Source organism: Cyrtonyx montezumae, unplaced genomic scaffold, assembly GCF_038088225.1.
Source record: "Cyrtonyx montezumae isolate F1298 unplaced genomic scaffold, pur_monq_1.0 scaffold_29, whole genome shotgun sequence".
In the NCBI taxonomy this organism is placed as follows: Eukaryota; Metazoa; Chordata; class Aves; order Galliformes; family Odontophoridae; genus Cyrtonyx; species Cyrtonyx montezumae.
Window position 1 is genome coordinate 7123641 of NW_027072033.1, and position 24315 is coordinate 7147955.

The 24315-nt window shown below is 40.8% G+C and overlaps 1 protein-coding gene and 1 long non-coding RNA gene across 3 annotated transcripts in view; one reads left to right on the forward strand and one right to left on the reverse strand.

Annotated features, from left to right (window-relative positions):
* Nucleotides 1-796: 796 nt before the first annotated feature.
* On the reverse strand, nucleotides 797-5029 carry LOC136051311 (uncharacterized). Its single transcript, XR_010622460.1, has 2 exons — nucleotides 4858-5029; nucleotides 797-1129 (listed from the first exon to the last, which is right to left on the reverse strand). It is a non-coding gene; the product is annotated as an uncharacterized LOC136051311 (long non-coding RNA).
* Nucleotides 5030-7971: 2942 nt separating this feature from the next.
* Nucleotides 7972-24315, forward strand: part of SPIN1 (spindlin 1) — a 57326-nt gene continuing 40982 nt past the window's right edge. Inside the window, exon 1 of one of the 2 annotated variants that reach the window (XM_065740674.1) lies at nucleotides 7972-8279. The gene's annotated coding sequence lies outside the window, so the exon portion shown is untranslated. Of the gene's footprint in view, nucleotides 8280-9091; nucleotides 9296-24315 lie in introns of those variants that run through there. The other variant, XM_065740675.1, reaches the window with a different exon arrangement.

Below are 24315 nucleotides of genomic sequence, written 5' to 3' on the forward strand. Positions count from 1 at the left end.
GCAATTTCTTGCATACAGTTAACAAACAGGTTAGCCCACTTGGTAGATCCAGATTCCCCTAGGATTTTTCTCACCTCGTCATAGAGAGGTGATTTTGTTTTCCTGTATCTTGTTTTCCTGTGTTCTTTGCCTGACCTACAACTGCTTGGTAACATTTTTTACTACCTCTTCCTCGTATTGATCCTGGACTCCGCTGCTATCGGAATATCCCCACATTTCTGATTTGGAAAAACAGATATTCTCCTCTCCTTTTGGACAAACACAGCCATTTATGGATCCGCCTTTTCCTTTGTCAGCTGCCACCCAGAGGTTATGCCCAGCAACTATACAAGTCTCTAATGAACCCCTGTCATAACAGGCCACATTTATGTGGGTATGGAACGATAGTGCCCATTCTGTAGTTCAAGAATATTTAACATATTGGTAGCACATTGAGCATGGGTTTGCAGTCCCACTGCTGGGATAGCTCAGTATGGTCAGGAGAATTATTATGCCCCACCACTTTCTCATCCCTCTGCCTCCTCTGCCTACTGGGTTGCATACAGCAGCGGGGTAAACTGTCTTCTCGGCAGCAAGGATAGTCTTCAGGGGCTCCATACGAGCAGTTATATCCTGCGCACCCCTGCCCAAGATTTCCCAATTTGGACTCTTGCTAGTCAGACACTACGGGGCACCCAGTTTTGTTGTTGGTACTCTATTGTTATATTTTCTGCTCCCTTACCTAGCTGTCCCTTGACCCTGGGAACGAATAGCTTTTACCCCTATCAGGAGTCTAAGTTTCAAAGTTGTTGTCCACTTCTTTTTTTTTATTTTTATTTTTTTTTTTACTTTGGTATAAGATGTCCTACCCTCAAATAATCACTGCAAAGCCCCCTCCTTTGTGGACACCCCTCCTGCAATGGTATCACCGCTTCTCCTTACAATTAACAACATGTATAAATCATACAAAAGGGTAGCATCCACACTTACACTTTAGGTAGGCAATTTATTTCTTTGTGTGAGCTTTATCGTTGAATTCATATTTTCAGTTCTCCTGGAGATGATGTAACTTCCCAGTCTTTAGTATCTATGGGACCTTTTACACAGGAGATGTGAGTCCAGCCTCTCTCCACGGTATGCACCGCCGTTTCTGTAGTTAAGGTAACAAGAAAAGGTCCCTCCCAACATGGGGTTAAGGAAGTTTCTTTCCAGGTTTTTATTAGCACTCTATCTCCTGGCTCCAGATGTTAAGGGGATTACATTATGTTGTCAGCAAATCTGCCTCCTTATCTTCACAGACTCCCCCACTGAGTTGCAAACAGCAATTCCTCTTATCTTCTCTGGACCCTCCATTGTGTTGTAAACAACCATCCTAACCACCATTGTGTTGTCCTTATCTTCATGGGATCACCCCTGTACTGAGATGCAAACAGCAGCTCTCTTCAGCAGTACCTGCATTTCTATAGTCCCTGAGTTTGTTCCTAAAGTTACCTGTTTGCTCAAGCTATGATGCCTAGTTTAGATTCAATCCAATTCAATTCCTTGATTCAATTCCATATAGTATCTCATAGGGGGATGTCCCGTGTTCCGAATTGGGCATACTCCTACCCTTAAAGTAAGGCTAAGGATAGGCATTTTATCCAAGACATCTTCGTTTCTAACATTAACTTTGATAACTGGGCCTTCAAAGTACCATTCATCCTCTCCACCCACGCCAAACTCTGTGGATGCCATGGGGTGTGATATTCCCACCTTATCCCCAAGGCTTCCGCTAAACCTTTTAAAATTTGGGAGGTAAAATGGGTTCCTTGAGCGGAACCAATTACCCCTGTCAAACCATATCTAGGAATAACGTCTTCCAAGAGATTTTTGACCACTGTTTCAGCAGTGGCCCTAGTTGTGGGAAACACCTCTACCCAATGAATTAATAAGTCTACTATTACTAGCAAATACTTATACCTTCCTGCCTTTGATAATTCAGTAAAACCTATCTGTACTCTATACCTTCCTGCCTTTGATAATTCAGTAAAACCTATCTGTACTCGTTTGCAAGATCTGTGTGCCAATGGTCTCCCTCCTGAGGGTGTTTTTCGTAGATTTCGTTTGTTAACCTTTTTGGCAAATTAAGCAACCTCTTATTTCTTGCTTTGCTATTTCAAATATCCCTACACACCCATAGAATTTTAAGAAACGATCTGCCAATGCCCTACTTCCCCAGTGGGTTCTCTGGTGCATTTGCTGCACAATTCTTTGGGCAAAGTTCTTGGCTAATAATTCCTGGCCATCGGGCAAAATCCACTTATTATCAGTCCATTTTATTCCTAATTTCTCAAAGCTCTCTCTTTCTTTTTGAGAATAGATTTTTGGTGTTACCTTTTTGTCATCTTGGGTTCTTATTTCCTCTCTAGTTAGCCTGCCCCTTTTGCCTCCTCATCTGCCCGATTAACTCAGTCTCTATTAAAGGATGCAATTGAGCTGGGGAGGCTTCTAATTTTTCTAGCCTTACTTTTATTCCTTCTAGTCCTTCTGGAGGATACTTTTTTTTTTTAGGTACTCTATGTATAAAAGTGTCACTGGTATCCATACAATTACCCTTCAGAGCCTCTAGTAAGAGAGTTGCATTATGTTTTTCATTTTCTAATCGTCTTTTGAGTTCATCTGTCTATTTCTGCAGAGTTTTAACCAATTCCTGAAGTGATTCTGTAGTTTGGCTTTACTGATTTCAACTGCTGGTCACGGAATTCTATGGCTGCAACCGGAGCCGAATCTAATACTGCATAAATAATTACCTTCCCGTTTCCAGCTCGGGTACGACCGTTTTTCTGCAGGATACCGTCTGAAACACTCTGCAAATTATGCCAGTTCTGCCGTGCCCAGTCTGTTAACGAGGGTCTGGCACCATGCCTTTCTAAGAGGTCGAATAATACATCTTCACTTTTCATTGTGACTACACTGTCGCTCATTTCTCTGTACTCAGAAAAGGTCTACACTGAGGGAGAGGACATACTCAAAAGCTCAATTAACACCTCACCACCCCCCATCCAGGAAGGCACAACACACCTATTAAACAAATGTAAATACTGTTCCAATCACTCCTCCCTCTTGCTGAGGGGAGCACACAAAAAGACAAAAGCTAAAAACAACACTTTCATAAGCTACAGTAAATAAACTTCTTGGAGAGCTACACAGTTCCTCACTTCCCCAAGTTTAACGCTTATGGGTGGAATTCCCAGTTTTCCTGTGCTTTCTTTCGAATGCCACAGCTGGGGATTGATTTCTTCCTCATCTTTTTGCGTGAGAACACAGTCTTGAAACTCTCTCCTTCATTTATGGCAAGGTTTATTCCTAATGCCACTATTAAATCCCTCCCCAGTAAGTTATATTCTGCCTCGGGGACCACTAATAAATTCCCTAAACAAATTTTTGTTTCAGCTTCAATCGTTACACCTTTTTATTTTTTTATTTTTTTCCCTATTGGGACCCATAAGGGTTCACGTTTTGCCCTGACTACCAGGCTTTTATCCTTGCTTACTATACACCCTTTAGGTAGTTTCCGTATTGTGGACCTTTCAGCTCCTGTATCTATTAAGAATATAGTTTCTTCCACCTGGGGACCTACTTTTAACCTTATCATGGGCTCTTTAGTTGGTCTCCTCCCCAGGATGTATATAGCCCCTACACCCCTATTCTTTAAATGCATCCTTCCTGTCGTGTTTATTTATTCGTTTATCTATTTTAATTATCTATTTTAAATTTTGATTCAGTGTCCTTTCTTCCCACAATAATAACATTCTATTCTTTGTTCGGATCCCTTTTGAGGAGGCTTTCCAATGCTCTTATTAATATTCCTAAGGTTTTCTCTTTTCTTAGGAATTTCCTCCTTTTTCACCTCTCTTACAGCCACGACAAATATTCGGGCCTTTGCTTTTTGTTTCTCCTCATCCCGCCTTACATATACTTTCTGTGTTTCTCTCAGTAATTCATCTAGTCCCTGTTTCCTGCCAATATTCTAACTTTTCCAATTTCTTTCTAATGTCCTTCCAAGACCTGGCCACAAACTGGGTTTTTGCCTGCCCACTGGGGTATCAGGGTCTCCTTAACCCTTTTGCCCACAATTCATACCCTCAATTACACTTTCGTATACCGTTAACAATTGCATTTCTATATGCTACCTTATCCCATTTCCCTTCACGCCTAAGAAACAATGTTAGTTGATCTTATAGCGTAAAGTCCCATTTAGGGCTATGGACACCTTTCCTCTATTGGTCTGCCCTCCTCATTTAAAAGACAGAAACTCCCATCTATGACATACATACAGACAGAAGACAAGTGGTGTACACACAAAGAGAAGAATAATGACAGTTGGACGGAACCGCGGATCGGGACTCCGCACTCGCTCCGCACGTATCCAGCACACTCATTCACGAGTGTGCATCGGCCAATACACCCAATCGGGTCTCATTTGTTTTCCACCCCACATTTCAATAATTTCAACAGATTCACAATAATGGACCATCATTTTTTGTTTTGTTTTGTTTTTCCTTTCTGGGATGGCCCATTTCCCCAATATTTTATCATTAACCCCAGCGGACTGTCTGGGGGTATTTCAAGTAATTTGCTCTCTTCCTTATCCTTGGGGCCTCTCTGTGGGTCCCTCCTGGGGTCAGCAGATTTCAACTTCCTCTGTCCTGTGTCCTTATTCCAGGGTTCCTTTCTTTCCTTAACCTATGTCTCCCTCCCCTTAATTTTAGGTGATTTGTTCCCTTCTCTGGGCCTCTCTGTGGGTCCCTGGGAATTTCCAACCACCCCTTTAAGGGTCTTTCTTCAAACTAAAGCTCTCCACCCCGGAACTCACCCTCCCAACCAAGTGGTACTCACAGTCCGATGTTCTCGCCTGGATCTTCGTGCACAAGAATTATGGGATTTTAACTGCAGTTTTTCCAAGGGAGCTCTTTTCCTTGCTTATTGCCTTTCCAAGTTCGTGTGGTGCGAAAGGTCGGGCAAGGATCCTTTTCTCCCGAGGCTACCGAAAAGGTAGGGCACCTCCCCGGGAGTCAGGATGTCCCGCTGAATCCAGTCACATCACGTCGGGGTCACCAATTTGTCATAAATGCTCAGAGTCCAATCGGAGATATCGGAATATTTTATTACAATCAAAAGGTGAAAAGCAATAAGCAAGCAGCGCTGGGTGTGCCGGGGAGTCTCCACTCCACCAACGACGCACACCAAGAAGATGGTTCTCTTTTCTTTTATACAGTGTGTTATTTAACATAAAGGAGGAAGTCCCCTCCTCCTTTCCGTTAATCAATTTATTCTTCTACGCTTGCGTGGCTAGTCGCTAGGGGGTCGCACATTCCTTCAGGTGGTCTTTGGGATGAAGTCTGTTAGTCTTCCTCAATGCCCTCTGATTCATCCCTCCGGGGCTCGGCCCTGCAAGGTTTGTGTTTGAGATGCTTATCTCTGCCACCCCTTGATTTGAGGAATGCCACTCCGGCTCCATCTTGCAAGGTTTTGTGTTTGAAATGCAGATAGAGTTCTGTTCTCAGTTTATCCTCCCATGCCTTATAAGGAAATTTTACTCCCTTAAGCAATTTTCTCTGCCGATTATGGTTAAGGCTAGTTTACAGTTATTGTGTCAGCATCCTTGACACTCTGTCTTTTGACACGAATCACATCCACATGTTTTACAGCTGCCAATTTCCTTGGGAGAATGCAATTTCAAATTTTTGCTGAAGTCTAGGTTGGCTACATCAACCGCCTTTTCCTCATCCACCAGGCAGATCACTTGATCACAGAAGGAGGTCAGGCTGGTCAAGTAGCATCCCTTATATGAACACACACAACTCTTTTCCTTTTTACTGTTCCGTGTATAACAAGAACGACCTTGAAAGGAATCCTACTTGAAACTACCCCATCACAGATACAATGCTGCCTCTCCTTAGGAAGTCTGCTTAGCATAAAATGCAGTCCTCTATTTTGTCTTTCTTTCGGAGATCACTCTACAGTTAACCCAAAAAATTGATGCTGCTATGTCCCAAATTTCTTCTGAGTTGGCCTCTATTACTTACACACATTCTCTAGACAGGTGATAGGCAAGGAGCCTGCCCCAACTTGGTCTTCTTTGTACAAGCACAGCCACTCAGCTTCCCAGAAACTGGAACATCATTTGGAGGTAGTATAACAAAGAGCTACAAGCTTGCACTCAGGCAATCTGCTAAATCACAGTCTGAGTCTGGCTGCAAGGGTTAAACAGGAAGGTTTTACCTTGCCTAGAGGTAAGTCAGGAGCTGTTTGCAATACAGAAGAATGAGTAAATGGCCTTGATGGGTTGTCTGTCTCCGGTTTTCTCATTCAACTGGACATTCCTTCCAGCCATCTCAGGGATCACAGCACCACTGCTGATGGGCCTAGGGTGGGAAAGCACAATCATGTAATTCTCTTTCTGTGCAAGGTAACAGCATTCTTTTGTGGACAATGCCTAGCACCTAGGGATCAAGAGGATATTCTGCCAGATCTCAGTGAGCCTGATCTGGATGGATTTCCAAAGTAATGTCTCTCTGAAATCTCCCTTTTGTTCCTAAAAACCATTAAGGACTGCCATCAGCAGCAATCCGTTATTCTCTTAAGCTACCGCAGCACTTTTAGCTAAGGGCCCCTTTCTCTTAGTTCATGAAAATATTAAGATTGCAAGTTTTCCATATAATTATAGGGTCTGTATATAGCAAGAGATAAACACAACATGAAACAAAATTGGAAAGATCCAGACCAGATACTTGGATAACAAAACTTCGAGACAGGTATAATTCTCCTCACTGGGCTCTTTCTTTCATACACATGCTTTGTCCTGATGCTCTTGGAAAATTCTTTAGTAATCTTTGCAGAAAAAAAAAATCTTAAATTGTAAGTAGATAATAGTGCAGGTTATGGGAGACCCTAAGAAGATTTCCAAGAGAGACAGCCAGTGTTTGATGAAATTACAAATCGTGAAATTAACATTCAGATGACTATGACTTACAGAACCAGACTCTATAACCACAGAGTAGTTAGAAAGCAGGCTTATTCGGCACTGTGCACACACGCTGGGTGCAAGAGGGGTAGCCCTGCCTAACTTGCACACCAAAGAGAGAAGCAACTACATATTTAAAAGCATAAAGCATGCATATTCCCTACATTTCTGAGATTTGGGACGGATTACTACAATTAAATCCAAGAAGTCATTTCCATAAGGCCCGCTTTGAATTCCTTGGGCTGGGCATGCGCTGTGCCTGCTGGTGGTTGTGGGTCCTGAAGATGAGGGCCATAGGTCTTCCTTGCTGTGCACTTCTTCACCTTGCTGCACTTGGAGATGCTGATTCAGTTTCATCTGGTTGTTGGCCTATTGCTGCTTTGCAGTTTCAGCTTGCTCCATTGTGATAGCCTTATCAGTGCATCCCATCCTCTTGCTCAGTTCTTAAGTTTTATTTTAATACGTTCCTGTCCCAACTACAGTTATGAATGTTTCTTTCATGTTTTCCCATAATCACTTTTAAGCAAAATATACGCTTACACATGTAAATTCCATGTATATTCCATATGTTCTGGAATTTTCTCTCAAAAGACAATGGTTGGGAATTTAGACCTCACCCAACACACTTTCTGATGCTGAACTTAAGAGATCTCAAACGTGCACTGACTTGAACTAGTTTGTCCATATCAATTTCAGCTTTTACACACCAACTATACCTGTATCTCTCAGTCATGTCCTACACACGACAATTTCTGATGGGTCTCCTCATGCATTAAACTTCGTCTTACAAAAAAAAAAAAAAATTATCTATATATATACCTAACAGAGGGCTTACAGCCCACCCATGCGCACTACGACCACCAGTCCCAACGGGGCGGGAGCGCACTTCCTGCGTTCCTGTCGCAGTTCAGGCGTCGCAGTGCGCCTGCGCGACGGCGTGGAAGGGAGAGGGGGGGTGGCTGAGTGTGGGGGGAGCGCCGCGACGGAGGGCGGGGCTAGGCCCTGTGTTTTGAACGGCTCTATGCGGTTGGCTCACTATTTGGCAGGAAGGTGAGGAGGCCTCTATACTGGCGGCTGAGCTCGCGTAGGGAGAGGGGGATCCAAATGTGGCAGAAGCGAGCAGGAGGCAGCGGTGGCGACGGTGGAGGGGTGCAAACGAGACGAGGGGAGCGGTCGTCCACGCTGCCGCCGCGGAGGAGCTGAGCGGCCCGGCGAGGCAGGGAGGGGTGCGGCGGCAGCGCTGGAAGCCGTGGGCCGTCCGCCTGGCACCCCCGGGCGCCCGTCCCGGAGGCAGGTGAGCGAGCTGGAGGGGAGCGGGGGGGGGGGATGGGAGCGGGAGGGGGCTGGGGGGGAGGAAGCGCGGCCCGTCGCGCCGCCCTTGGCCGGGCTCGGCCCAGTACCGGGCAGCGCCGGAGGGAGTCGCTGTGGGGGGGACCGCGGCCGCCGCTCCCAGCCTCGCCTCGCCTCCCTCCCCCGGGCCGGCGCTATGTGCTTGCCCGCGGTGCCCACACCCTGCCCCCGACGCCCGCCCGGCGCCCCTTCCGCTCCGCCCGCCCGGAAGCTCCGGGGAGCGGGCGGCTGTGGGCCCCGAGCTAGTCCTGCGGCGCCCCAGCGGTCCCCGCCCTTCCGGGTTCTCCCCGGCGCGGTCTCGGTAGCCCCTTCCCACCGCGAGGCTGTCGCACCGCGGGCTGGGGCCCGCTCAAGGGGGGAGGGGGCCGGAGGCCAGCGGAGGCGGGGAGCGGCGCCGCGGGACGGCGGGGCGAGGGGTGTGTGCTCAGCGGGGCCGGAGCGGCAGCGGCGGCCGGAGGCTGTGGTTGCGGGACGCGTTGCTCTGCCACTCTGCTTGCTGCGCGCTGGGCTTGCGGCCACCGTGAGACACACGAACGTGTGCGTGAGCGCCAGGGTGTGCACTGCGCCCGGCGCTGCGCGGTCCTTTGTCTCCTGCCGCTGCTGCCGCCGCTTCCCCCTCTTCCTGCCCGCCCTTCTCTCGCTCTTCGGTGCCTCTCTCTCCTCCCTCCTCGCCTCTCTGTCTTCGTCCCTGCTTTGCCCCCTCTCCCAGACTCCAAGCGTTGCCGCAGCTGCAGGTTTGTAAATACTCGCCTAACGCACACACGCACAACATGGCTGACGTTCGCCCTGCGCCTCCGCTGGGCTCTCCGCCTTCTCCCTCTGCCTGCGCCGCTTAAGCCTCTCCTCCATGTAGGCTTTGTTTCTTCCCCCTCCCCCCTCAGCGCCCTTCAAAAAAAAAAAAAAAAAAAAGGAAAAACAGTTCACCCTCCTTGTTGTTGCACGCACGGTGGGATTTAAAGGGTAAGGATCCTTTGGGTGCTTTCTCCTTTCATTTTGCCGTTTACAACAAAATGAAACCTAAAATCAGAGTGGGTTTGGGAACCTGGCAAGGCTGGGGAAGGGCAGGAGGGAGGGGGAGAGCTGGATGATCCCTGCAGAGAGAGGCTTGTTTGGAATGTGCATATCGTTTTCTCTTTTTTTTGGGGTGGGGGGAGGCTGGTGCACCACACTGCTGGCAGAGATGGTATGCTGTATTACACTTGTAGAACGATCGAGGGCCCTTTCCTGCATTCCGGGGTGTAGTTCAGTTAAATATAACAACTCAGCACAGTCACGTTTGAAAGACCTGAAGTAGTTAAGTCAGAACAGGCATTGTGTAGGTAAAAGCAATACCACAGGCTTTTTGTATTTGTTGTTGTTGTTGTTTTGCATTTCCTGTTTCATCTTGTCAGTTTCTCAAACAGATGATATATCATGGAATACAAACCAGAACTAACACTTGCCAGGTCTTAATGTCGATATTCTGTCACAGGTTACTTTGCCCTTGTGAAGACAATGGCAAATTGAAGCACTTTGTCCCTGTTGGAAGGAGCACTTCTGCTTTCCAGCTTCTTTTTTAGTTGTTGTTGGAAAGGTATGGCATCATGGCTTAAGGGAGCTCCTCAGCTGAAACAAGACGGCATGCTTCTGACCTCTCATACCACCAGACAAGTACTCAATTCAGTATCACTGGCCTCAGTTATTCAGAGCACCTCCTTCTGGCTTTGATGAAAATTGCTTCTTTTATTGCTTTCTTGCAGCCTAAAACCAAAATAAGGTTCTTTTTTGGGCTTGTCCAAAGTGACCTATGGCAGAACAGATTGATATGTCCGTTTTGACAGGAGAAGTGGATGCTGAAGGTGTAGAGATAAGATACTTGCTTTTGCTTTCAAGATGTGTTACTGTAACTCGCAGTAAATATTTAATTCTTCAAATATTATATTTAAGACATGGGCTTTATTCCAGGCCTACTGATGTGAATGGCCACAGCTTCTCTTAATACTTGAGCATTGCTATGAAGTAACAAATGCCATAGGCCTGTCCTCTTTGTCTGTTTTGCTTTGTTTTTTAGTTTCCAGTAGATGAACGCAGGAACAGCATAGTCATATAATACATAGTTACTTACTACACCTCAGTGTTAGAATTATCAAGTAGAAGTGCTTCCTAATTTTGTGACTTCTTTTCACCTGATTTTTTTTCTTCTGTTCTTACTAGCAAGTGCTGATTAATTGGGCACATGGAGAAAATAAATGATAGTAATGAGTTTACAGCAACGTAAAATCTGTCTGGAGTCATCCAGGTTACAAGATCATTTTGGAATGTGTTTCTGTGTCTTGGTTCCTGAGCCAACTGTACTACTCAGATGGAAAAGTCTGAGCAAAAGTCTGTAACATGATATATCTTTAGATTCCTGCAGCAATTGCAGTTTGTTTACATTTAACAACTTGTCCAAGAAGGCAATGATGTTAAAGCCACTAGAGTCGTTTACTAGTGGTAGATAATACTGTTTATTAAAGCCGCTATGTTTTGCAGTCGCACTGTTTTTCTGCTGATGTATGAAATGTTTCTGGAATTAAACTGAGATGTGCAGCTCCTGTCTCTATAGTAGGTGTTCTGGATAGATGCTTAAGTTGGTCCGTAGGCTTCTGAACAAAATGGCCAAACTGTACAGAATAAAAATACACTGTACACAGAGCATCTTTTTAGACATTGGATTGTCTGAAAAGAACCACTTCAATGGTCACATTTCTTACTTGGTGACTTTCTAGTTTTGTTTCTAGAAATCATTCTGTAAAGTTCACTTCCAGTTTGTTGAAGTTAATTGTTTGACACCTAGCAGATAGTTCTTCTGTCTTAGATCTGTTGAGTTGGTTAAAAAAAGATATACATATATCTTGATACCAGTATTGTTGGTAGAAGTGTCCCGTGATGATCTGATCTAATTCAATAACTTGCCAAATCGTTGTGCCTCTGGTGTCTTGAAGTGAGTACAGTCGTGATTTTTTTTTTCCACTGTGTCTAGCTAACTTAAAAGCTAAAGCTTAGTAAAACCTACTTTTCTGAAACTGTTCACTTTCTTGTATTGGGAAAAAAGCCTGAGAGAGAAACCTTTGTGATCAGTTTGTTGGTGACACTGGAAAAGAACAGATTCATTTTTACGAAGAAGTATTTTTCAGTGAGTTTTGAAGTCATGACTCACAGTAGTTCTGTGTATCTGAAAATATGAATTAAAATGTCAAGTCCTGAAGGTAACACATGCCTTTAGTTTATTTCATACCTTACTATTTTCTGTGTATTATTTTGATTGATGTAGCATCCTTGTGTTGTCTTCTCGTTCTTTACCTTCATTGCTTACAGTTGGCAAACTCTGTGCTCTTTGATGTCTTGATCTGTAAATACCCAGCTGACGCAATAGCTGGTCTAAAATGTTTAGGTTTGTTGATGTTGTTTCTTTTCTTTTTTTTTTCTTAATGTAATGCGTTACTTGCCTTGCGTTAGAAGAATTAAAGAATTTTAGTGAAGTTCCATTCTGAAGAAAAGACCAGTTTTTACAGATTTCAGGGCTTGTGATAATGCTTTCATTTTTGTTTTGCCTGGGTTACTTTCTTCTCAGGTATTAGATCAGACTTGACTTGCTGGTCATATGGGCATATGAATATGTTTTTTTAAGTTACTCTGAAACTGATGTGACAAATATACATATATTTTTAAAGTGCTTAATTGTTAGCTGACTTTAACTAAAGGGAAGAATCGCTGTAGTTGAAGGTTTTTTTTCTATGATCAGACAGCTTGTTTTTTGTAAGAGGTATGAGAAATTTGAATTATAGTTATGTTTCACATTTTTCCTGTCTGACTACTCTTCAGAATTTGGTAGTTTTATGATAGGAAGGTATATGCTGATCTTTATTGACTTTGCTGGTAAGTCCTTTCTGTGGATCAAGATGCTTGCTGTGCTGATGCTGCTTAGATGTCAGCAGGTTGCATGACTTAAAAGAACCGGGGAGTCTGACCTCCCTCCCATCAGGCTTCAGACTATTCCCCATTCCCCTCATTCACATCTTCATAACATGGATAAGTGTTTAGTTCCTTCAAGCAATGTAGTTAACTAATTTGTATTCACGTGCATACAGTTGATTGTGGTGACCAAGAGACCTCATGTCGTTAAAGCTCTTTTCAAACAAGGGTAAAAGTATTCAAACAGTTCTTTCATGATGTGGTCGTGGTTTGATTTGATTTAACTTCCCATTATAATGTAGAATGTGAATTTGCTGAAGAATCTAGGAGGTGAATTGATTTGGTTGTTGGGTTGCTGCGCATCCTTCTACAGATGCGCAAGCATCTTTATTTTGGCTTTGTACTGCTAAATCCAAGCTGTGTGAGGTCTTGTTTGACCTAGATACTTGGAAACCTTATTGTAGTGGTTCCACAAAATGTTGTTAAAAATTGTCATTATTTGTGGAGAATAAATACCGCCTGATTATATATTCCAACATTTGCAGTTACTGGAAAGTGTTGGAGATTATGTTGAGTATATATGTTATATATATATTTAATTTTTGAGGTCTGTCTGCAGTACAAGAGTTACTGAAGTACTGTAAACACTCAAAGACAGATTTTTATAGCCTTTTGGTAAAAGCTAGTTCCTGAGTTTTTCTTATCACTTGGTTGTTGTAATTTTTTTTTCCTTATTTGTTTGTTTCCATTATTTTTGAATGCTCTGATGTTGTTCAAGTTACACACCTACAAATTCTGCTTAGAGTAGTATGTATTTTAGGTGTAGTTGCATGGATTTCAGTGATGTAGAATGTCAGTTGAGGTTTAGATCTTTAATTTTGTATTGTGGTTTGATCAACAGATTTGTATTATTTCGCTTGTTCCTGTGTTGTGTCCTCAGTTTTGCATTAGCTGTAATGTACTGACTTAATGGTAGCTTTTTTTTTTTCATTATGATATTAATATAATAATAACTGGTTAAATCGTTTGCTGTCTTTGACATCTAGTCTTTGTTTACCCTTGGTTTCTGGCATTGCTGTATGCGTGTAGTATTCTCAAGATGATTTTGTAGCTGGTAGTCCTCATGCAACTGTGCCAGCTAACCCAACTGAAGAGCCTTAGGTTCAGTCACCAGTGATTAGAGGCATGTGGTAACAAAAAAGTTCTTAATGCTTGCTTCCCAGTATTTTTTGTTTGACTTTGTGCCAAGCCATTGAGGAGCTAGTTTAGTCTTAAGACTAGTTTAGTCTTAAGGACTAAACTAGTCCTTAACTAACTAAGTTAACTAACTAACTAGTCCTTAACTAACTAAGGACTTAGTTTAGTCTTAAGACTGCTTGTGTCTCTAAATTTGAAAATGCTCGTGCATTAACTCGCACTAATAAAATGCATTGCTGTATTTATGGTGAAAGGTAAATCTTCCTTTTGTTTTCAGAGTCTTCCTAATGCTTCCTAACTAGTCTTGCATCCTTACCAACCTAGACAAAGTAAGAGTGTAACTTTGGAAGTAAGTAGCCTGTTAAGATTCCCTCTGAAGCTCTCCTTGTTCTGGCTTCAGCTGGGACAGAGTAGATCTTCATAGTGTCTGGTATGATGTTGAGTTTTGGCTTTTGGTGGGAAACAGTGTTGATAACACACCGAAGTTTCACTTGTTGCTGAGTAGGGCTGTACAGAGCCAAGGGCATTGTAACTTCTAAGCTTCTCATACTGTCCATCTAAGCTAGGAGCCTAGAGGGCAAAAGGAGCAGTGACAGGATGCAACTCTATATGTGGATGTAGAGTTTTTAAATATTTTTATATATTAACGTACATACATACATACACATGTGCATATACATATATATACATACATATATATAAATTGTCATCACTACTGTTATTTATCTCTTCCCTTACTTTCTTAAGTTTTCTCTAAATCTACAAATTCTAATTTTTATTTATTTATTTCTTTTCCCCTGTTCTCCCCTTAGGGGAAAATGAGTGAAAGGTTAGTTGTGTTAAGCTGCCTGCTCAGTTGAATCACAACAGGATGTTCAAACAGGGCTTTTTTTTTTTCTCCCTGATTTCTATCCTTTACATTGCTTGTTTCTTTTTCTTGCCTTCCTAGTTTCATGTTAGAGCAGAACAATTAATGAATGCAGGGAATATTTGTTATTTAAAACTGTTTTAAGACAAATGGTTTGTAAAGTGTACAATGGGCTGTTTCACTTCTAACCCTGGTGCTGTTTCGTAAAGTGATACTGTGTTGCTCAGGTGAGGTTGGTCACTGTGGAAAGTGGTAACAGTGTTGTTTTGTTTTTTTGTAGTGTTTATTGACTAGTTCTGAAGCATGGGAAACTATTCTGGCTGATCTGTCTAACTGTACTGAGTTTGGAAAACTTCATCCTCATACAATCACTTAAAAAAAAAAATCATCAAATGCAACTGCTATCTGCAGCTACAAGTTCACCTCTAAACTGTGTATCTAAATGCTACATCCATACTTCTTTTAAATATCTCTAGTTCTGTCAACTCCATCTCATTCCTCGGCAGCTTGTTCCAATGCTTACCCAACTGTTCCGTGAAGAAATGCTTAATGATATCTAATCTGAATATCCTCTGGCATAACTTGAAACAGTTGCTGGTGTGCCAGTTTTCATGCTTTATCTTTAGATAATTATAATGGCCAAACCTCTCACTTTTGAACAGGACCCCTGTAGGAACATTCTTTTTAGAAGAGCTCAAACCAATCATCATTTCATGTTCTTGGTGGGAGCCTTTTATGTTGACCAGAAGCTCTTCAGTGTTGTGTCCCAAAGGTAAATTTCACTTGCTCAAGCGACAGATTATTTGCTGCTACAGTCAGGAACCATTCACAGCTCTCTAAAGTGGTTATGAATTTACTTTTGGGATGGGAATGAACTTTAGGGTCTGAGTCTATCCTCTCTAATAGTGTATAAAATCCAGAAAAATACTTCCTGTGCCATATTTTTTCTCATTGGTGATCACTGTTATGTTAAGATGGAATTACAGAATCATTAAAGTTGGAAAAGACCACTAAGATAATCTATTCCAGCCATCAGCAGATCACAGCTATGCCCACTAAGTCTTTATTGAGCGCCTCCAGGAACAGTGATTCTACCAGCTCCCTGGGCGGTTTGTTATAATGCCTCACTGCTCTCTCTGAGAAGAAATTTGACCTTGTATCCAACCAAGTTAGCTTAGTCACTCTCAATCTGTGATCCAGGAATTACTAGAAATGGTTATGTAATCTAGGGAATGATGCCTATTTACACACGTATTTTTTTAACTGTCAAATTCAAATTACTTTTTTCTTCTTGAACTTCTTGTATTAATGCAGTTTAAATGTAAAAAATAAATAAATCTGATTAGGTCACACTCTCATACCCTCACTGGCTAAAATCTGAAAAATATATCAGATTTCTGTCTGGCATTTAAAATTTATTACTTTTGTTACAGAACTCATTCTATTAACTTTGTGTATATTTTTCCCATGCAAAATTCTTCTCTAATATACTGAAGAAAGTTAGCTTAAGTACTGTCTGTATAATTATATTTGCTGTTGAGATTTTTAAACGTGGAAGTTTCTAGGTTTCTAGATTTAGATGTTGTGAGCTGAGTGGCATACAGGAGAGAATGTTCTGGAGTACTCATGTGGTGACATTTCCATAAGTTTGAGTTAACCTTTATCAAATGCCTTGACAAACATAACGCCTGCTTAAATTGCTTTGGTCTCCAATATTTAGTGATACGCACCTATCAGGGTTTTTTTTTTTCTTTTTTCCATGAGTGGAACGAAGAAAGCTAAATGTGGGAGGGTGTAACTCATCTCAGAAGACAGTTGGCTCTGTTTACATGATTCTGGATGTTTACTTGCCCATCTCGCTTCATAATTTTGTATTTTTTAAGCAATGATGTGAATAGCAAAGTGAAGTAAGAATTGAGGCAGATACAGAGGTTAATGTACTGCTTCCTTTTCAAAACCTTTCAGTTGCAGAGGGCCTTATTAATGGACTTCTTAACTTTTTGTTCAGTGATAACCTTTGGAAATTTTTTTGTCTTCCTCTTGGAAGGTGACCCAAAATTTTGTTAATGGATGTTTTGCCATCAGTAGAACTGCAGTTTGGAGAGTTCTGATCAGTTAAAATACATGACTTTGACAAGATGACTTTTTAAAAATAGCAGAAAATTGTGTCTTTCATGAAACTTGATTACTTCATTAAAAATCTGACTTTTGAGTGTTTTTAGAGTTAAGGGATATGCCAATGCCTGGTGTAACAAGAAACCAGTGGTAGATGCTCCTGCATGATAATGTTGGTAAGTGGATCTCACATAGGTGAGTCTGAAGGTCATAGTCTCCCCTGCTGAAGGGAGGAAGAAAGAGCTTCACTTGGAGAAATAATCACAGACCAAGTTTTGGTCTCTTGGCTATTGGACAGATATAACTGCCCTAGGATAAATTCCCATCTTCTGTAAGTTCTTTTTTTACTTCTATAAATAAAAAAATGTATTATTTGGGGTGCCAGCCATAAGGCAGTGAGTGAAACAGACTTCTGGTTTATATGCTGTCCTTATATTATAGTTCAAGTCTTTAAGTCAGTATTGGTTTGTATGGAAAGAATGGTGAGACAGTTTTGTTTCATACAGCTAGAGACATTTGTCTGCATCAGCAAATATTGTGTGCATTTTTGAAGCTGGGTTAATTTGCAGGTTCTTTTCTGTGTTGTTTTGTTATTTTTCCCCATATGTATAAAACATAGTTGAAGGAGAATAAGCAGGGAGAGAGACTGCTGCAAGTAAACATCATAGTTTTCAGTCATGCATAGGCCTCTGAACACATTTCTGGAAGACTGTACATTTGGGTGGAGTTGGCACAAGGTTGGATACAAAGCAGGTATCAACATGAAAAGCAGGAGCTTTGTTTATATATTGGACAAACAGAAATCTGTAGATAAAAGATTAGCCATAGGAGTGGATAGTCTGCCTTCTGGGATGTTATTTTCATTGTAAGATGCATATCTTTTTCCCTTTCTTTTTCCCTGTCAATGAGAGATGGTTTCTGAACCCTTTTTTTTTTTTTTCTTGGCTCAAAAATTCTTTGTGAGGCCTTTTGGCGATAAGGTTTGAACTGGCAACTGTGACTTATCTTAGGAGGCAAGTGGTGGGAGTCACCATTCCACAGTACTTCCCCTTCTGATCGTAAAGATAAGCAGAAGCTGGACACTTTTTTTTTTTGGGTGGGGGAGGAGGAGGGGTGGAGGGCTGGGGGTGGGGAATTACTTGAAGGAGCTGACCACTGCAAAAGAAGTTAATGCTTGTGCACTGGTGAATGAAGGACCACTCCCTCCTGGTTTATCTGGAAGACCAAGAGTGTCCTGCTAACAGAGAGAAAAGAAGGAAAAAGTGAAAGAGGAAACAAACAAAAACCAACTGAGAAGCAAGGGATGAAAGGCCCTGACTAAACTGAGTAGCTGGGGGAATTCCCTGAGGGGAAAAAAAAAAAAACATCATAAAGCTTCTGGGCTTTCTCCCAATCCTGCTGGTGACTGGACAGGTTCCTCGGACCAGTGGATGCACTATGAGCAGCGCTGGATCCATGGTGGTGACTGTATCTCTTGTTTTCTACAAAAACTAATTGCTTTTGTTTCCTTTCTCTGTTCTTTCAGCCCTCTTCCCCATCTACCTAAGTGATTAGGATTTGTAATGAACCAGTTGGGCAAATATTTGACCTGTTGTGTCTTAGTCTCACTGTCAGGTATACATATGTTACAGAATCTCCTCCCTCCCATAGCTGGAGTGAGGCACTCTGAGAGTAGATTCAATCTTGTTTAAATACTACTGATCAGTTTAGATTTTCTCTCTGCATTTGTACTTGAAAAGAAAGAAGGATGTGTTTTTTGTTGTTGTTAACTGGTGTGATTCAGAATCGCAGAAATGAGTTAAATTTTTGTTTGTATCTGTCCTGATATAGATCAACTAAGTTTTATGCAGGGGTTGCCAAACTAGAAGGGAGAGAAGGACCTATATCTGTCTACCTGTTGTTGCTACTGAAGATTTACTTACTTTGAAGTCCTTACTTGATGAATGTGCTTTCTTATTTCTTTTTCTTTTTTGCAATACATTATTTTCATACACAGTAAAAATAATTCTAGTACAAGATTTTTGAACCAGAGCTTAATGTCATAGTCCAGTGAATGCATATGATTTCAATGATTTCAAAGTAGTTTTCATTCCTAGAAGCTTCACCTGTTTTTTTTCTCTTTTGCCTCTCAACTTCTACATATGGAGGATGTTTTATTTTCCACCAAAAAATCAGGAAGACCTGCATGTAAGCAAAATACTGCATAATGTTGAGAACTGAGGGTTCTCATCTTCTATTAAAAAAAAACCCAACAAAATTAAAAACGTGTAATCAGTGGGTGAATTAAGTTCTTGTTGTTCCCTTTCACATTAATCCTGTGTAGAGGGAGTATTCAGTTAATCAGTATTAGAGATCTGGGTTTTTTTCCTCTACAGCCTCACAACTCTTCTACAAGTAAGTGTTTTCATTTTGAAGTACTCTGACCATCTCAATTTATAGGAAAAGAACACACACAAAAAAAGCATATTTAACTATTGCTGATAATATAACGCTGACATTAGTTCTCAGTGACTTGCTTATTGCAGCTATTCACCATATGAAAATGGCAGTCTATTTAGGCTGGTAGTTACACTAGCATAGATTCAGAATGAATACACTGCAGTTGGTCTGAAAAATGAAAAGCACATTATTTATCAGTGGCAGTGGCAAGAGACTTAAAATTCTTACTTTCCATTGCTTAAGTGATATACTTTGTAGTGTGGATAGCTGCTTGAGTACAGGAGAACTGCTTTAAAGAAGAGTACTTTAAAAAAAAAAAAAGTTAAATACCCGGAAGTGGAGAAAAATAGGTAAGACAAATTCAGTTGCTGACTGTAGTTGCTTATTTTTTTCAATTTGAAAATAAAAGTCAAGATATCAGCAAGATATCATTTCCCGAGTCCTATTTTTTTCTCCTGATCAGAGAAAGGATGGAAGTGATTACTACTGATTTAAATTGTCTTTGTCCATAAGCTTTTCTTAGAATCAAATGTGTATGTAGAAATAACTTCTTTTCTGTGCTTTCTTTAGTGGCTTAGGATGTCCCTATCAGCATCAACCTGCAAAATGTTAATATTTAGTCTTTCATTGCAGTAACTTTTCAGTGAAATGTCCATTTTTCTTGCGATTAGAGGAGATTTCTTCAGTTGTAACTTACTATCTCCATTTCCTTTCCCAGTTAATTTAAAAGAAAGAGAACTAAGTTTTCAGACGTAGAGGCAGTTAATATTTGGATAAGACAGAGATACAAATCAGTGCTTCTAATACATTCAGTGCTTTCTGTTATGGTTTTGGTTAACTGTGGTGTTAATTATGAGTGAAGTGTAGGCATGCATGTGTCAAATTCGTGAGTGAAGAGCTCACAGAACAACTTATCATCTTTTTGATTGTATGTAAAGATGTAATACATTGTAATTCCTTCTTCAGTACTGTTCCCTGGCAATTACTTTGTGACTATGTATTTTTGTGCCAAATTCATATCTGTTTGTCTGTATCCTTATTGGTTATGTAGATCAGTTTCTAGCAATTAATTACTTATTTTAAATCAATGTGAACAGCTTGTAATGATAAAAATTTTGAATGTCCATTGCCTTTGCCTGCTTTTAAAATTAGCAATTAGTTGCTGTGTATAAAGTCTTAAATATTTATATGAAAGCAAGTAATGTTATCTGCCTGGGTTTCTGCAAGACCTTTGACGTGGCGCTGCTCTACTTCGTTATCTTTAAATTTAATAGAGATGAGTTTGAAGGTTAGACTATCAAGTGAATAAGGAAAGGTTGGATGGTTGCAGCCAGAGGCTGTGGTAATTGATATGTCCAGGTGGTGGCTGGTCATGTGAGAGATCCCCCAGAGGCCAACCTTGGGACTCTTAACATCTGTATCAATTACATAGGTGATGGGTTTGAGGATTTGCTCACAAAGATTGCAGGTGACACTAAGCTAAGTTGTATAGTTGCTACAACACATGGAAGCTATCCAGAGGGACAAACTTGAAAAGTGGGCCCATGTAAATTTTATAAAGTTCCACAAGGTTAGTTGGGTTGGTGTAGTCCCATATATCTATACAAACTGGGAGTAAAAAGCCTTGAGAGCCCTTCTGAGAAGGACTGGCAAGTGAAAGACTTAACTTGAGTCAGTAGTGAGCACTAAAGGCCAACTGCATCCTGGGCCGTATTGTAAGAGGAGTGGCAGGAGGGCAAGGGTGATGAGCGCTCTTTTCTTCTCCTGTGAGGTCCCATGTACTATGTCCAGTCTGGGGCCTCCAATTCAGGAAAGATATGAAGCTTCTGGAGATGGTGTGGTGGAGAGCCACAAGGATGATCAGAGGACTGGAGCACCTCTGCTACAAAGACGTGCTGAAAGAGCTGGTCTTCTTCAGTCTGGAAATGAGGAGGCTCCAGGGAGACTTCATTGCAGTCTTTGAATATTTAAAGAGAGATTATAAATGGGAATACCCATTTAACATGAGTAGATGGTGGTAAAACAAGGTGAAATTATTTTGAATTAAATGAAGAGAGATTTAGATGTGGGGGGAAATGTTTTCTGAGTATTGTGGAGCTGGAACAGGATGTCCAGAGAGGGTGTGGGTACCCTAACCTTGAAGGTGTTTTAAGGCCAGGCTGGATGGGGTTCTGGTCACCTTTATCTAGGGCTTGATTCCAGTGGTTGTCAACTAAATAGGCTTTGAGATCCCTTTCAATTGAAACCATTCTGTGATTCTCTATGGTGTCTAATTACTTCGCTTATTATACTTCACGTTGTTGTTGGATTGTTCTGACATTGAATTCCCTAAATTGATAATCTGCTGCTGCTTATCTTAGGCAAAAAGTGGTTTCTTCATGAGTTGTAAAACAGCTGCAGAAGTTGAATGTGGGCTCTTTAAGAATCAACAATTCCTGAAGACTGTCTTGTCTGAGGGCAGAAAATGAAATATGTTCTTGATTGTGGAAGTTCATGAATGAAACTGTTGAAGCCTTAGGAAATAATGTTCCAATTATGTCATCAAAGTAATTGCTCTAGAAAACTAATGTCAAAAATTCTTAAGATTTGCTTAGAAAAATTACATTTCTTTTCAATTAAATGTCACAGAGGCTTTTCTTAGTCTAGTACATCTTTGAGAATTCGGGCATACTGCATTTGTAAGTTCTGAAAGTGAACTGCTCAAGAAAAAAATCTCATTGTCTATAGAGCACTGGTGAAAGTGGTCTGTGAAATGGCAAATACTTTTTTTTTTTTCTTTCTATGAAAATATCAAACTTACAGCTGCCATTGAAGGAACACACGTAGCAGCATTTGCTAGCTTGATTTCTTGAACGCACTGGCTGTTGGACCCTGGAAAACATTAGTGAAAGATCAAACAACCTCTTGAAGAGGTATGAACTCAGAAGTTTGATTTACCTAAGTTGCCATTCTTAATTCAGTTTTACCACTCTGTTACCTCCTAGCAGCCAGGCTGATATTTTTGCCCTGGTTTTGCTCTTCAGAATATTTGGGGCATCCTTGTGCCTTTATTTATTAGACAGTAGCAGTTAAAACTTGCGTCATCAGCCTCTGTTTGAAGACAAGCCATCACCTATGAGGAGGCACTTAAAGAGACAACAGAGAAATGTCTCAACTTTTAGGTAGATGTTTCCTTGTCTGATTTCCAGATATCTTGGTAGTAGTTACAAAGCAGTAAACTTTCTTATAAATATATTAAATGAACTGTATTGACTATCTTTAGTAGAAGAACAAGTAAGGATAAAATGCTCGAAGCTGTGTTTTACCTTAGGATGGTAGCAAGCATGATGATTGACAGCACTGTATAATAAAGTATCCCACACAGTGCTTGGTTTTGCATGTATGCGGGTTACAGGGAGGAGAAGAATGGCTGCCTATTAGCAATTAGAAGCTAGGACAATTCATATTTGCTACAGTGCAGAAGTTGGCTACCTAAGGCAATGACTGTGACCTGTAACAACTTATTACCCTGATGTCTACATCTTCCTTCCCTGTAGTTGAATCCAAGATAATTTTAAACAGGCTGAACCAATTATGATTACTTTAAGATTACCATTCTGTTTTGGACTTCAGATTTGCCTTTGAATAAAGGTATACAGGAAAGGTTATGTGGGATTTCCCTAAATACTACATTCTTACAAGATATTTGTAAAAGACCTCTAGGACTTTGCATTTATTAAATATCAGTCACTAGAATTGGAACATGCGCACAAGGTTCAGTCAGTGAGTAGTTTTGCATTGCTGTTTAGAGTAACGGGATGATCTGAGAATCCTACTGTGTGCTTCAGAGTCCCGGCATGTTCTGTAAAGCCAAAGGAAGAAACGTAGCAATGGGCTGCGCAGAGAAGTCATACCTGAATGTTATTGAGGGACATTAACATTAGGGAGGGGTACATTTTGCTGTTTTAAAGCAAGGTGGTTAAACCAGCTGTTCTTGGAGTAGAATAGGATAATGCTGAAATTGAGCTCATAGTTCTTTTTTTGTTAGTAAAACGTATCATTCCGTAGCAATAGAAGTTTTTCCTACTCGAACTGCTTGAGGAAAGAATGAAGTACAGATCTAAAAGAACTATTTAAAAATACTGTTCTACACTTGTGTCTTCAGAGTTCTAGTATTGAAAGTATGTACAGTATTGCAGTAATGAGCAAAATTTTTTTTTTGAAAATCAGTTTGTGTATTGTGTGTACATAAATATGTGTATATATATACTGTGTAATAAGTGTTCTGATTTTTATTCCCACCTATTGGGAGGGAAATAGATTACTAAGTTTTTTTTATTATTATTATTTAAAAATCTGTACATGGATTAATAGGGAAACTAAAGTTTTGTTAATGAATACATTTTCAGTGATGCTCTTGCAAGCTCGTTTGACTTTAGTCTGTTCTCTTATTTTTTTAAACTTACTTCCTTTTCAGTGGAACAGACAGTGTGTGTTTTTAGTACCAGACTTCAGATACACTCTTTTTGGATTTTGTATTCTGTTTTGGTTTGTGTTATTAGGATTAGTATGGGAAACAAGGAATCCTTTGAATAACAGCCGTATGGCAAGATGTTATTCAGTCTGTTAGCTAGATATTATTAAATGTGATTATGATGTTACTGATGCGGGAGACAGGTAAGATGAGTAAATACAACATTTAAATCAGTTTAATTTCAGACAAATCCTTGATAGCTAGCTTTGTTGATAGTAAACTGTAAAAGCAGACTAAATCTGTGAAACATTTTTGCAATACGTTCTTTTGGAGAACTTGGCTTTCTTTTGTTCTCTAGGTTTTTATGTATTCTTAAAGTGCAGCCCTTTCTCCTGATGCCTGGAGGGAATTTTAGAAGGATAATTTTTATTTAAAATGGGACCAAACTTCAAACTTACTATTTAAACAAGGTTAAAATGTGGCATGCATGTATGATTTCCCATTGCCAACCCCTTTGCCTCAAGATTTTCATTCTTTCATGATTTCATTCCTTCAGTTTTGTCAAGATTGTTTGTTTGTTTTGTCTTTGTTCTCTTTCAAGAAAAATCCTAAGCCTGTGGTTAATTGTGAACATCAGTTGACATACAGGTAGCTTGTCTGGCTTAGAGAACATGTTGTAGTAGTGCCAGTTGCTTACTGTCAGCCCCTGTGACTTGAGGATTGGCATTTTAATACTACGTTTTTGGTTTTAAAACCCACTGGTGCACCATTCTTTCTGCAGTAGTTTATAGACCTTTCTTCCTTCTCTGTGGAACTCCGGGAATATGTAGAGTGGCAGGTAATTAAATGTAATGCAGAAGGGTTTGATCTGAAATTGCAGTTGGGAGATCTTAGTGTACATGACTGTACGTATGTGTATGTCTGCGTGTGTGAAAGGGTCTACAGGTTCTGAAGTTCAGAGAAGTTCTGTGATTT